Below are 14,985 nucleotides of genomic sequence, written 5' to 3' on the forward strand. Positions count from 1 at the left end.
GAAGTAGCTAGTAGTCACATTATCAGTCTTGACCACAAACCTCGATCCGAGCAGATAATGTCTCCATGTACGAAGGCAATGCACAATGGCAGTCATTTTTTTCTCTTGTACCGTGTAACGCCGCTCCGTCTCATTTAACTTGCGGCTCCCAAATGCTATGGGATGCTTATCCTGCATCAGGACACCCCCAATGGCGAAGTCTGAGGCATCTGTGTGCACCTCAAATGTTTTGGCAAAGTCAGGTAATGCCAAGACTGGCTCCTATGTTACAGTTGTCTTAAGACATTCAAATTCCTTTTGACAATGCTCCGTCCAAACCCATGGCTTGTTCTTCTTTAACAACTCAGTCAATGGTGCGGCCTTTGCTGAGTATCCATTGATGAACCGACGATAGTAGTTAACAAGGCCAAGGAAGGATCTCAACTCAGTTACCTTTATAGGTGCCTCCCACTCCTGGATAGCACGTACCTTAGCCTCGTCCATGCTTAGCTCTCCATTGCTAATGACATGGCCCAATAAGTGCACCTTTGATTGTGCAAACTCACATTTATCCCTCTTGATGTATAGCTCGTTCTCTCACAAGACTTGGAAAACCTTCCTTAAGTGCTCCATGTACTCCTCCAAGGTGTTGCTATAGATGACTATGTTGTCTAGGTAGATTACCACGAACTGATCAAGGTAGGGATGGAAGATCTTGTTCATAAGGGTGCAAAATGTGGCTAGTGCATTGGTTAAGCCGAAGGGCATCACCAACCACTCAAAGGCTCCATATCTTGTCATACATGCTGTCTTTGGCTCATCCCCTTCCGCAATGCGAACCTGGTAGTAGCCCTTTCGAAGATCCACCTTGGTAAAGTACTTGGCTTGCCCAAGTCTATCGAACAAGTCAGCAATGAGCGGGATCGGGTACTTATTCTTCACGGTGACCTTATTAAGTGCTCGGTAGTCTATGCACAAACGCAACGATCCATCCTTCTTCTTATAGAACAATACCGGTGCGCCAAAAGGTGCTTTTGATGGGCGAATGTGACCAGCATCTAGCAGCTCCTTCAATTGTTTCCTGAGCTCCTCTAGCTCGGGAAGTGCCATACGATATAAGGCAAATGCAAGTGGCTTAGCCTCTGGCTCCAACTCAATCTGTGATCCACTTCTCGCCTAGGTGGCAGGTGCTTAGGCAACTCCTCGGGCATGACATCTTTGTTTTCCTCAAGAAACTTCTCTATGCAAGGCGACAGTATCTCTTGAAAACTTTTGTTTTCCTCCAGACTTGTGATGGTTGCCACGAACGTCGGGTCCCCCTTCTTGATCCCCTTGACAACCTGCATAGCTGAGAGTTGTGCTTGGCTCTGTCCGTGTGGCATAGTTATTGTAGGTACCATGCAAGCTCCTTCTCGCTCCATAACCAAGAGACGTTGGAGGTAGGGGTCGATTAAAGTATGACAATGTCTAAAGAACTCTTGCCCCAGTATGATGTCAAAGATATCCATAGCGGTTACGGTAAAGTTTGTCATACCTTCCCAAGCTCCCAATTTGACACCAACTCCATTAGCTACCCCACGAGCATTCTGTATCTCGGCATTCACGGTCTTGACGCGAGAGTTGGTTGGAGCAAGCTTCAATTCTAGTCTCTTTGCGGCAGCCTCAGTCACAAAATTATGAGTTGCTCCAGTATCCACCATTGCACGAGCGGGCTTGTTGTTGATGGTAAGATCCACGTACTGATTTCCATTCTTGGTAGGTTGGATAGCTTGCTTCGTGACAGCACCACATAATCCGATCATACCCAACTGTGTGATTCCCGGACTCTCTCCTTATGGCTGCTCCTTCCGCTCACGTACCATGGCACTGAGGCTCTTAAGGTCAAGATAATTCCTGAAGTCATGCGGCCCTCCGCATATATAACATCCCTTCTTCTCGACCTGCGCCTTCTTCTCGGCGTAGCCCTGACGGCCACTCGACTTTTTGAAATCTTGAGTCTTGGAGTATTGTTGTTGTATCTCCTTGCCTTTGCCACGGTCTCCCCCACCTTTGACATTGTTAACCTTTGACTCCTTGCCATTGCCTTTATCGTACTTGTTATGCCTGAAATCCATCAATGATTCGGCCTCCACTATGGCTTGGTCTATATCAGTGACTTGTCGGCGTTGCAACTCCTGCTTAGCCAATTTTGCAACCCATCCATGAAGTGGAACAACAAGTCATCATTGGTCAGGTTGGGGATTTGAAGCATAAGGGTGGTGAACTCTTTGACATAGTTACGTATGCTCCCTGTTTGCTTCAATTCCCTAAGCTTGCGCCTTGCCTCGTACAAGACATTGTTTGGAAAGAACTGTCGCTTGAACTCCGCTTTGAACTGATCCCATGTGCTAATAGTACATAGACCTTTATCCATGTCGACCATCTTCCGTCTCCATCATAGCATGGAAGTCTTTGAGAGGTACAATACCGCAGTGTTGATCTTGGCCTCGTCGTCCCTCACTTTGCCGTGCCTGAAGTAGTTCTCCAAGTGCCAAAGGAAGTTTTCCACTTCTTCTGCATCACGAACACCTTTGAACACCGGGGGTTTGAGAGCCTCGATCTTGGCCTCCCTCGTCACCACAACATTGCTGGATACCTCGGTCATGCCAGCATTGACATGCCCCTCGAGTGACTCTATCTTTGCCTTCATAGCATCGATAGTACTCAAAGCCTCCATGAGTCTGCACTCTAAGGCAGTGATGGTTTGCCTTAGTTCCATATCAGTATGTGTACGTCCCTCCAAGTCATTTTGGATACTCTCAATCTCTTCAAGAGTGTGCCCCTCAAGAACGTTAAGGGTGCCTTCCACCTTCCCTAAGCGTTGGCCAAAGATCTCCACGACGTCCATCCTCGCGTTCATCTTCATCACCCACTCTTACCGAGCGAGACGTCCTCTAGAAGGACCTCCACTTCATCCTCGCTCGCCTCAGTGGCAGATGGTTTTTGGGATGTAAGCCCTTCGTTTGACACAACCTCAGGTGGCACCTCCTAGCTCTTGTTGGTGGCATTCCTCTTTTTTGTTACGGCCGCTCTTGCCAGCAACATCCTGGATGACGTTGGCTTGGGTGTTGGCAGCGTTAATTTCTCCGTTGTTCGCCATTCCCTTAGTTGAAACCTTCGCTCTGATACCACGTTGTCACGTCCTTAGTTGTTAACTAAGTACACGTGCGACACTTGACAACTCGCTCACGATCTTGCACAACTTGCTCACGTTCTTGCTATGCCAAGTCAGCTTTACTATACTCAAGATCACTAAGAGAATGGAAGAAAGAACACAAGAGAATTGTTAAAGGAAGCTTTGTATTAGAGAGAACTTGAATTGCTTGCTTGATGAATTGCAAATGAATGACCCCCTTTATATACTAGTCTCCTAGGGGCTAGTGCGTAAATATTAATTATTACACAAGTCCTTGATATTTACAAGATAAGGGTTTTTTCTAGAATTCTCTACAAGCCTATAAGATTCCAAGGATTTTCCTAGAAAATCCATAAGGATCTAGGTTCTTCCTAAGGAAATGTCCTAATACCGACTAGCTGGGGAGAAGTTCATCTTAGGGTTTAAAACCCAAATGCTAATTGCAAGGAAAAGCTCAGTATAAGGTTTAAAACCCTGATGCTGGCTGAAAGGAAAAAGTTCAGTTTAGGGTTTAAAACCCTAATGCTGACTAAAAGAAAATTTAGTTTAGGGTTTAAAACCCTAATGCTGATTGCATGGAAAGCTCAGTTTAGGGTTTAAAACCCTAATGCTGGCTGAATGGAAAAAAGTTCAGTTTAGGGTTTAAAACCCTAATGCTGACTAAAGGAAAAATTCAGTTTAAGGTTTAAAACCCTAATGCTGACTAAAGGAAAAATTCAGTTTAGGGTTTAAAACCCTAATGCTGATTGCATGGAAAAGCTCAGTTTAGGGTTTAAAACCCTAATGCTGGCTGAATGGAAAAAAGTTCAGTTTAGGGTTTAAAACCCTAATGCTGGCTGAATGGAAAAAAGTTCAGTTTAGGGTTTAAAACCCTAATGCTGGCTGAATGGAAAAAAGTTCAGTTTAGGGTTTAAAACCCTAATGCTGACTAAAGGAAAAATTCAGTTTAAGGTTTAAAACCCTAATGCTGATTGCATGGAAAAGCTCAGTTTAGGGTTTAAAACCCTAATGCTGGCTGAATGGAAAAAAGTTCAGTTTAGGGTTTAAAACCCTAATGCTGACTAAATGAAAAATTCAGTTTAGGGTTTAAAACCCTAATGCTGATTGCATGGAAAAGCTCAGTTTAGGGTTTAAAACCCTAATGCTGGCTGAATGGAAAAAAGTTCAGTTTAGGGTTTAAAACCCTAATGCTGGCTGAATGGAAAAAAGTTCAGTTTAGGGTTTAAAACCCTAATGCTGACTAAAGGAAAAATTCAGTTTAGGGTTTAAAACCCTAATGCTGATTGCATGGAAAAACTCAGTTTAGGGTTTAAAACCCTAATGCTGATTGCATGGAAAAGCTCAGTTTAGGGTTTAAAACCCTAATGCTGACTAAAGGAAAAATTCAGTTTAGGGTTTAAAACCCTAATGCTGATTGCATGGAAAAGCTCAGTTTAGGGTTTAAAACCCTAATGCTGGCTGAATGGAAAAAAGTTCAGTTTAGGGTTTAAAACCCTAATGCTGACTAAAGGAAAAATTCAGTTTAGTGTTTAAAACCCTAATGCTGATTAAAGGAAAAATTCAGTTTAGGGTTTAAAACCCTAATGCTGATTGCATGGAAAAGCTCATTTTAGGGTTTAAAACCCTAATGCTGGCTGAATGGAAAAAAGTTCAGTTTAGGGTTTAAAACCCTAATGCTGACTAAAAGAAAAATTTAGTTTAGGGTTTAAAACCCTAATGCTGATTAAAGGAAAAATTCTGTTTAGAGTTTAAAACCCTAATGCTGATTGCATGGAAAAGCTCAGTTTAGGGTTTAAAACCCTAATGCTGGCTAAATGGAAACAAGTTCAGTTTAGGGTTTAAAACCCTAATGCTGATTAAAGGAAAATTCAGTTTAGGGTTTAAAACCCTAATGCTGACTGCATGGAAGAGCTCAGTTAAGGGTTTACAACCCTAATGTTGGCTGAATGAAAAAAGTTCAGTTTAGGGTTTAAAACCCTAATGCTGACTAACGGGAAAGGTTCAGTTTAGGGTTTAAAACCCTAATGCTAATTAAAGGAAAAATTCAGTTTAGGGTTTAAAACCCTAATGTTGACAAAAGGAAAAATTCAGTTTATGGTTTAAAACCCTAATGCTGATTGCATGGAAAAGCTCAGTTTAGGGTTTAAACCCCTAATGCTGGCTGAATGGAAAAAGTTCAGTTTAGGGTTTAAAACCCTAATGTTGACTAAAGGAAAATTCAGTTTAGGGTTTGAAACCATAATGCTGACTGCATGGAAGAGCTCAGTTTAGGGTTTAAAACCCTAATGCTGGCTGAATGGAAAAAGTTCAGTTTAGGGTTTAAAACCCTAATGCTGACTAAAGGAAAAATTCAGTTTAGGGTTTAAAACCCTAATGCTGACCAAAGGAAAAATTCAGTTTAGGGTTTAAAACCCTAATGCTGATTGCATGGAAAAGCTTAGTTTAGGGTTTAAAACCCTAATGCTGGCTGAATGGAAAAAGTTCAGTTTAGGGTTTAAAACCCTAATGCTGACTAAATGAAAAATTCAGTTTAGGGTTTAAAACCCTAATGCTGATTGCATGGAAAAGCTTAGTTTAGGGTTTAAAACCCTAATGCTGGCTGAATGGAAAACGTTCAGTTTAGGGTTTAAAACCCTAATGCTGACTAAAGGAAAATTCAGTTTAGGGTTTAAAACCCTAATGCTGACTGCATGGAAAAGCTCAATTTAGGGTTTAAAACCCTAATGCTGGCTGAATGGAAAAAGTTCAGTTTAGGGTTTAAAACCCTAATGCTGACTAAAGGAAAAATTCAGTTTAGGGTTTAAAACCCTAATGCTGACCTAAAGGAAAAATTCAGTTTAGGGTTTAAAACCCTAATGCTGATTGCATGGAAAAGCTCAGTTTAGTGTTTAAAACCCTAATGCTGGCTGAATGGAAAAAGTTCAGTTTAGGGTTTAAAACCCTAATGCTGACTAAAGGAAAATTCAGTTTAGGGTTTAAAACCCTAATGCTGACTAAAGGAAAAATTCAGTTTAGGGTTTAAAACCCTAATGCTGATTGCATAGAAAAGCTCAGTTTAGGGTTTAAAACCCTAATGCTGGCTGAAAGGAAAAACTCAGTTTAGGGTTTAAAACCCTAATGCTGACTAAAAGGAAAATTCAGTTTAGGGTTTAAAACCATAATGCTGATTAAAAGGAAAAATTTCAGCATTAGGGTTTAAAACCCTAAAGCGAATTAGATTCTGATGCATGCCCCGTAATGCCTTGAACTGTCTTGGGTTAAACTTTACCATGACCATGTCCCCAACTCTATAGTCTGTGGGACACCGCTTGCGGTTAGCAAACTTCTTCATCTTCTTAGCTGCCTTATCCAAGTAGGACTTAGCAGTGTCGAGCTGCTCTTCCCATCCTTTGGCCATATGATAAGCCCCCAAACTCTTTCCCTCGGACGCGGCTGGTAATGAATGTGGAGTTTGGGGTTGTTGGCCTGTGGCTAGCTCAAATGGTGTCTGCCCCGTGGACTCACTCCGCTGCAAGTTATAAGAGAATTGGGCGATGTCTAAGAGCCTTGTCCAATATTTCTGGCGCGCGCTTACATAATGCCTCAAGTAGTATTCTAGTAAGGCATTGACCCATTCCGTTTGTCCATCCGTCTATGGGTGGAAACTAGTAGAAAAGTGCAATTCCGTGCCAAGTATGTCGAACAACTCTCTCCAAAAGTTCTCAGTGAAGCGGGGGTCTCGATCACTGATGATATGCCTTGGTAAGCCCCAATATTTTACCACGTTCTTAAAGAATAGCTTGGCGGCTTCCTTAGCTGTGCAACCTGGTGAGGCGGGAATGAAGGTGACATATTTGGAAAATCTATCCACGACCACTATAATAGTACCATAACCTTTAGACTTTGGGATGCAAGTGATAAAGTCCATAGTCACGCTCTCCCATGGACGCTCTGGAACTGGTAGTGGCTCCAAAAGTCCTTCGGGTTATTGTTGTTCAACCTTGTCCTGTTGACAGAAAAGACAAGTCTGCACATAGCACTCTATGTCACCACGCATGTGTGGTCAATAGTAGACTGACTCAACCAGGGCCCTAGTGCGACGTTAACCTGGATGACCAGCCCACATTGTGTCATGACTCTCCCTTATGATTCGTCGTCTAATGTCTCCAAATTTAGGCACGTAGACCCGCCGACCTGTGGTAAGTAGTAGGCCGTCTTCTATCCAAAACCGTCTCGTCTTGCCTTTGTTGGCTAACTCGATAAGCTGTTTGGCTACTGGATCATACTGCATGCCTTCTTTTATAGCCTCCCGAATGTCCCATCTCGTTGAAGTGATTGCAGCAAGCTCGGCTTTCTGGCTCGAGGCATCAGCTACAACATTACCTTTTCCCGGCTTATACTCCAGCGCATAATCAAACTCGGCCAAGAAATACTGCCACCTAGCCTGCCTTGGTGTGATCTTCTTCTGTGTCTGGAAGTAGCTAGTAGTCACATTATCAGTCTTGACCACAAACCTCGATCCGAGCAGATAATGTCTCCATGTACGAAGGCAATGCACAATGGCAGTCATTTTTTTCTCTTGTACCGTGTAACGCCGCTCCGTCTCATTTAACTTGCGGCTCCCAAATGCTATGGGATGCTTATCCTGCATCAGGACACCCCCAATGGCGAAGTCTGAGGCATCTGTGTGCACCTCAAATGTTTTGGCAAAGTCAGGTAATGCCAAGACTGGCTCCTATGTTACAGTTGTCTTAAGACATTCAAATTCCTTTTGACAATGCTCCGTCCAAACCCATGGCTTGTTCTTCTTTAACAACTCAGTCAATGGTGCGGCCTTTGCTGAGTATCCATTGATGAACCGATGATAGTAGTTAACAAGGCCAAGGAAGGATCTCAACTCAGTTACCTTTATAGGTGCCTCCCACTCCTGGATAGCACGTACCTTAGCCTCGTCCATGCTTAGCTCTCCATTGCTAATGACATGGCCCAATAAGTGCACCTTTGATTGTGCAAACTCACATTTCTCCCTCTTGATGTATAGCTCGTTCTCTCACAAGACTTGGAAAACCTTCCTTAAGTGCTCCATGTACTCCTCCAAGGTGTTGCTATAGATGACTATGTTGTCTAGGTAGATTACCACGAACTGATCAAGGTAGGGATGGAAGATCTTGTTCAAAAGGGTGCAAAATGTGGCTAGTGCATTGGTTAAGCCGAAGGGCATCACCAACCACTCAAAGGCTCCATATCTTGTCATACATGCTGTCTTTGGCTCATCCCCTTCCGCAATGCGAACCTGGTAGTAGCCCTTTCGAAGATCCACCTTGGTAAAGTACTTGGCTTGCCCAAGTCTATCGAACAAGTCAGCAATGAGCGGGATCGGGTACTTATTCTTCACGGTGACCTTATTAAGTGCTCGGTAGTCTATGCACAAACGCAACGATCCATCCTTCTTCTTATGGAACAATACCGGTGCGCCAAAAGGTGTTTTTGATGGGCGAATGTGACCAGCATCTAGCAGCTCCTTCAATTGTTTCCTGAGCTCCTCTAGCTCGGGAAGTGCCATACGATATGGGGCAAATGCAAGTGGCTTAGCCTCTGGCTCCAACTCAATCTGTGATCCACTTCTCGCCTAGGTGGCAGGTGCTTAGGCAACTCCTCGGGCATGACATCTTTGTTTTCCTCAAGAAACTTCTCTATGCAAGGCGACAGTATCTCTTGAAAACTTTTGTTTTCCTCCAGACTTGTGATGGTTGCCACGAACGTCGGGTCCCCCTTCTTGATCCCCTTGACAACCTGCATAGCTGAGAGTTGTGCTTGGCTCTGTCCGTGTGGCATAGTTATTGTAGGTACCATGCAAGCTCCTTCTCGCTCCATAACCAAGAGACGTTGGAGGTAGGGGTCGATTAAAGTATGACAATGTCTAAAGAACTCTTGCCCCAGTATGATGTCAAAGATATCCATAGCGGTTACGGTAAAGTTTGTCATACCTTCCCAAGCTCCCAATTTGACACCAACTCCATTAGCTACCCCACGAGCATTCTGTATCTCGGCATTCACGGTCTTGACGCGAGAGTTGGTTGGAGCAAGCTTCAATTCTAGTCTCTTTGCGGCAGCCTCAGTCACAAAATTATGAGTTGCTCCAGTATCCACCATTGCACGAGCGGGCTTGTTGTTGATGGTAAGATCCACGTACTGATTTCCATTCTCGGTAGGTTGGATAGCTTGCTTCGTGACAGCACTACATAATCCGATCATACCCAACTGTGTGATTCCCGGACTCTCTCCTTATGGCTGCTCCTTCCGCTCACGTACCATGGCACTGAGGCTCTTAAGGTCAAGATAATTCCTGAAGTCATGCGGCCCTCCGCATATATAACATCCCTTCTTCTCGACCTGCGCCTTCTTCTCGGCGTAGCCCTGACGGCCACTCGACTTTTTGAAATCTTGAGTCTTGGAGTATTGTTGTTGTATCTCCTTGCCTTTGCCACGGTCTCCCCCACCTTTGACATTGTTAACCTTTGACTCCTTGCCATTGCCTTTATCATACTTGTTATGCCTGAAATCCATCAATGATTCGGCCTCCACTATGGCTTGGTCTATATCAGTGACTTGTCGGCGTTGCAACTCCTGCTTAGCCAATTTTGCAACCCATCCATGAAGTGGAACAACAAGTCATCATTGGTCAGGTTGGGGATTTGAAGCATAAGGGTGGTGAACTCTTTGACATAGTTACGTATGCTCCCTGTTTGCTTCAATTCCCTAAGCTTGCGCCTTGCCTCGTACAAGACATTGTTTGGAAAGAACTGTCGCTTGAACTCCGCTTTGAACTGATCCCATGTGCTAATAGTACATAGACCTTTATCCATGTCGACCATCTTCCGTCTCCATCATAGCATGGAAGTCTTTGAGAGGTACAATACCGCAGTGTTGATCTTGGCCTCGTCGTCCCTCACTTTGCCGTGCCTGAAGTAGTTCTCCAAGTGCCAAAGGAAGTTTTCCACTTCTTCTGCATCACGAACACCTTTGAACACCGGGGGTTTGAGAGCCTCGATCTTGGCCTCCCTCGTCACCACAACATTGCTGGCTACCTCGGTCATGCCAGCATTGACATGCCCCTCGAGTGACTCTATCTTTGCCTTCATAGCATCGATAGTACTCAAAGCCTCCATGAGTCTGCACTCTAAGGCAGTGATGGTTTGCCTTAGTTCCATATCAGTATGTGTACGTCCCTCCAAGTCATTTTGGATACTCTCAATCTCTTCAAGAGTGTGCCCCTCAAGAACGTTAAGGGTGCCTTCCACCTTCCCTAAGCGTTGGCCAAAGATCTCCACGACGTCCATCCTCGCGTTCATCTTCATCACCCACTCTTACCGAGCGAGACGTCCTCTAGAAGGACCTCCACTTCATCCTTGCTCGCCTCAGTGGCAGATGGTTTTTGGGATGTAAGCCCTTCGTTTGACACAACCTCAGGTGGCACCTCCTAGCTCTTGTTGGTGGCATTCCTCTTTTTTGTTACGGCCGCTCTTGCCAGCAACATCCTGGATGACGTTGGCTTGGGTGTTGGCAGCGTTAATTTCTCCGTTGTTCGCCATTCCCTTAGTTGAAACCTTCGCTCTGATACCACGTTGTCACGTCCTTAGTTGTTAACTAAGTACACGTGCGACACTTGACAACTCGCTCACGATCTTGCACAACTTGCTCACGTTCTTGCTATGCCAAGTCAGCTTTACTATACTCAAGATCACTAAGAGAATGGAAGAAAGAACACAAGAGAATTGTTAAAGGAAGCTTTGTATTAGAGAGAACTTGAATTGCTTGCTTGATGAATTGCAAATGAATGACCCCCTTTATATACTAGTCTCCTAGGGGCTAGTGCGTAAATATTAATTATTACACAAGTCCTTGATATTTACAAGATAAGGGTTTTTTCTAGAATTCTCTACAAGCCTATAAGATTCCAAGGATTTTCCTAGCAAATCCATAAGGATCTAGGTTCTTCCTAAGGAAATGTCCTAATACCGACTAGCTGGGGAGAAGTTCATCTTAGGGTTTAAAACCCAAATGCTAATTGCAAGGAAAAGCTCAGTATAAGGTTTAAAACCCTGATGCTGGCTGAAAGGAAAAAGTTCAGTTTAGGGTTTAAAACCCTAATGCTGACTAAAAGAAAATTTAGTTTAGGGTTTAAAACCCTAATGCTGATTGCATGGAAAGCTCAGTTTAGGGTTTAAAACCCTAATGCTGGCTGAATGGAAAAAAGTTCAGTTTAGGGTTTAAAACCCTAATGCTGACTAAAGGAAAAATTCAGTTTAAGGTTTAAAACCCTAATGCTGACTAAAGGAAAAATTCAGTTTAGGGTTTAAAACCCTAATGCTGATTGCATGGAAAAGCTCAGTTTAGGGTTTAAAACCCTAATGCTGGCTGAATGGAAAAAAGTTCAGTTTAGGGTTTAAAACCCTAATGCTGGCTATAGGAAAAATTCAGTTTAGGGTTTAAAACCCTAATGCTGATTAAAGGAAAAATTCATTTTAGGGTTTAAAACCCTAACGCTGATTAAAGGAAAAATTCAGTTTAGGGTTTAAAACCCTAATGCTGATTGCATGGAAAAGCTCAGTGAATGGAAAAATTCAGTTTAGGGTTTAAAACCCTAATGCTGACTAAAGGAAAAATTCAGTTTAGGGTTTAAAACCCTAATGCTGATTGCATGGAAAAGCTCAGTTTAGGGTTTAAAACCCTAATGCTGGCTGAATGGAAAAAGTTCAGTTTAGGGTTTAAAACCCTAATGCTGACTAAAGGAAAAATTCAGTTTAGGGTTTAAAACCCTAATGCTGATTGCATGGAAAAGCTCAGTTTAGGGTTTAAAACCCTAATGCTGGCTGAATGGAAAAAAGTTCAGTTTAGGGTTTAAAACCCTAATGCTGACTAAAGGAAAAATTCAGTTTAGGGTTTAAAACCCTAATGCTGATTAAAGGAAAAATTCAGTTTAGGGTTTAAAACCCTAATGCTGATTGCATGGAAAAGCTCAGTTTAGGGTTTAAAACCCTAATGCTGGCTGAATGAAAAAAGGTTCAGTTTAGGGTTTAAAACCCTAATGCTGACTAAAGGAAAAATTCAGTTTAGGGTTTAAAACCCTAATGCTGACTAAAGGAAAAATTCAGTTTAGGGTTTAAAATCCTAATGCTGATTGCATGGAAAAGCTCAGTTTAGGGTTTAAAACCCTAATGCTGGCTGAATGGAAAAAAGTTCAGTTTAGGGTTTAAAACCCTAATGCTGACTAAAGGAAAAATTCAGTTTAGGGTTTAAAACCCTAATGCTGACTAAAGGAAAAATTCAGTTTAGGGTTTAAAACCCTAATGCTGATTGCATGGAAAAGCTCAGTTTAGGGTTTAAAACCCTAATGCTGGCTAAATGGAAAAAAGTTCAGTTTAGGGTTTAAAACCCTAATGCTGACTAAAGGAAAAATTCAGTTTAGGGTTTAAAACCCTAATGCTGATTGCATGGAAAAATTCAGTTTAGGGTTTAAAACCCTAATGCTGATTAAAGGAAAAATTCAGTTTAGGGTTTAAAACCCTAATGCTGATTGCATGGAAAAGCTCAGTTTAGGGTTTAAAACCCTAATGCTGGCTGAATGGAAAAAGTTCAGTTTAGGGTTTAAAACCCTAATGCTGACTAAAGGAAAAAGTTCAGTTTAGGGTTTAAAACCCTAATGCTGACTAAAGGAAAAATTCAGTTTAGGGTTTAAAACCCTAATGCTGATTGCATGGAAAAGCTCAGTTTAGGGTTTAAAACCCTAATGCTGGCTGAATGGAAAAAAGTTCAATTTAGGGTTTAAAACCCTAATGCTGACTAAAGGAAAAATTCAGTTTAGGGTTTAAAACCCTAATGCTGATTGCATGGAAAAGCTCAGTTTAGGGTTTAAAACCCTAATGCTGGCTGAATGGAAAAAAGTTCAGTTTAGGGTTTAAAACCCTAATGCTGACTAAAGGAAAAAAGTTCAGTTTAGGGTTTAAAACCCTAATGCTGACTAAAGGAAAAATTCAGTTTAGGGTTTAAAACCCTAATGCTGATTAAAGGAAAAATTCAGTTTAGGGTTTAAAACCCTAATGCTGATTGCATGGAAAAGCTCAGTTTAGGGTTTAAAACCCTAATGCTGGCTGAATGGAAAAAAGTTCAGTTTAGGGTTTAAAACCCTAATGCTGACTAAAGGAAAAATTCAGTTTAGTGTTTAAAACCCTAATGCTGATTGCATGGAAAAGCTCAGTTTAGGGTTTAAAACCCTAATGCTGATTGCATGGAAAAGCTCAGTTTAGGGTTTAAAACCCTAATGCTGGCTGAATGGAAATAAGTTCAGTTTAGGGTTTAAAACCCTAATGCTGACTAAAGGAAAAATTCAGTTTAGGGTTTAAAACCCTAATGCTGATTAAAGGAATAATTCAGTTTAGGGTTTAAAACCCTAATGCTGATTGCATGGAAAAGCTCAGTTTATGGTTTAAAACCCTAATGCTGGCTAAATGGAAACAAGTTCAGTTTAGGGTTTAAAACCCTAATGCTGATTAAAGGAAAATTCAGTTTAGGGTTTAAAACCCTAATGCTGACTGCATGGAAGAGCTCAGTTTAGGGTTTACAACCCTAATGCTGGCTGAATGAAAAAAGTTCAGTTCAGGGTTTAAAACCCTAATGCTGACTAATGGGAAAGGTTCAGTTTAGGGTTTAAAACCCTGCTGGCTGAATGAAAAAAAATTCAGTTTAGGGTTTAAAACCCTAATGCTGACCAAAGGAAAAATTCAGTTTAGGGTTTAAAACCCTAATGCTGATTGCATGGAAAAGCTCAGTTTAGGGTTTAAACCCTTAATGCTGGCTGAATGGAAAAAGTTCAGTTTAGGGTTTAAAACCCTAATGCTGACTAAAGGAAAATTCAGTTTAGGGTTTAAAACCCTAATGCTGACTGCATGGAAGAGCTCAGTTTAGGGTTTAAAACCCTAATGCTGGCTGAATGGAAAAAGTTCAGATTAGGGTTTAAAACCTTAATGCTGACTAAAGGAAAAATTCAGTTTAGGGTTTAAAACCCTAATGCTGACCAAAGGAAAAATTCAGTTTAGGGTTTAAAACCCTAATGCTGATTGCATGGAAAAGCTTAGTTTAGGGTTTAAAACCCTAATGCTGGCTGAATGGAAAAAGTTCAGTTTAGGGTTTAAAACCCTAATGCTGACTAAATGAAAAATTCAGTTTAGGGTTTAAAACCCTAATGCTGATTGCATGGAAAAGCTTAGTTTAGGGTTTAAAACCCTAATGCTGGCTGAATGGAAAACGTTCAGTTTAGGGTTTAAAACCCTAATGCTGACTAAAGGAAAATTCAGTTTAGGGTTTAAAACCCTAATGCTGACTGCATGGAAGAGCTCAGTTTAGGGTTTAAAACCTTAATGCTGGCTGAATGGAAAAAGTTCAGTTTAGGGTTTAAAACCCTAATGCTGACTAAAGGAAAAATTCAGTTTAGGGTTTAAAACCCTAATGCTGACCAAAGGAAAAATTCAGTTTAGGGTTTAAAACCCTAATGCTAATTGCATGGAAAAGCTCAGTTTAGTGTTTAAAACCCTAATGCTGGCTGAATGGAAAAAGTTCAGTTTAGGGTTTAAAACCCTAATGATGACTAAAGGAAAATTCAATTTAGGGTTTAAAACCCTAATGCTGACTAAAGGAAAAATTCAGTTTAGGGTTTAAAACCCTAATGCTGATTGCATGGAAAAGCTCAGTTTAGGGTTTAAAACCCTAATGTTGGCTGAAAGGAAAAACTCAGTTTAGGGTTTAAAACCCTAATGCTGACTAAAAGGAAAATTCAGTTTAGGGTTTAAAACCCT

This window comes from Nicotiana sylvestris, chromosome 7 (assembly GCF_000393655.2).
Source record: "Nicotiana sylvestris chromosome 7, ASM39365v2, whole genome shotgun sequence".
Taxonomy (NCBI): domain Eukaryota; kingdom Viridiplantae; phylum Streptophyta; class Magnoliopsida; order Solanales; family Solanaceae; genus Nicotiana; species Nicotiana sylvestris.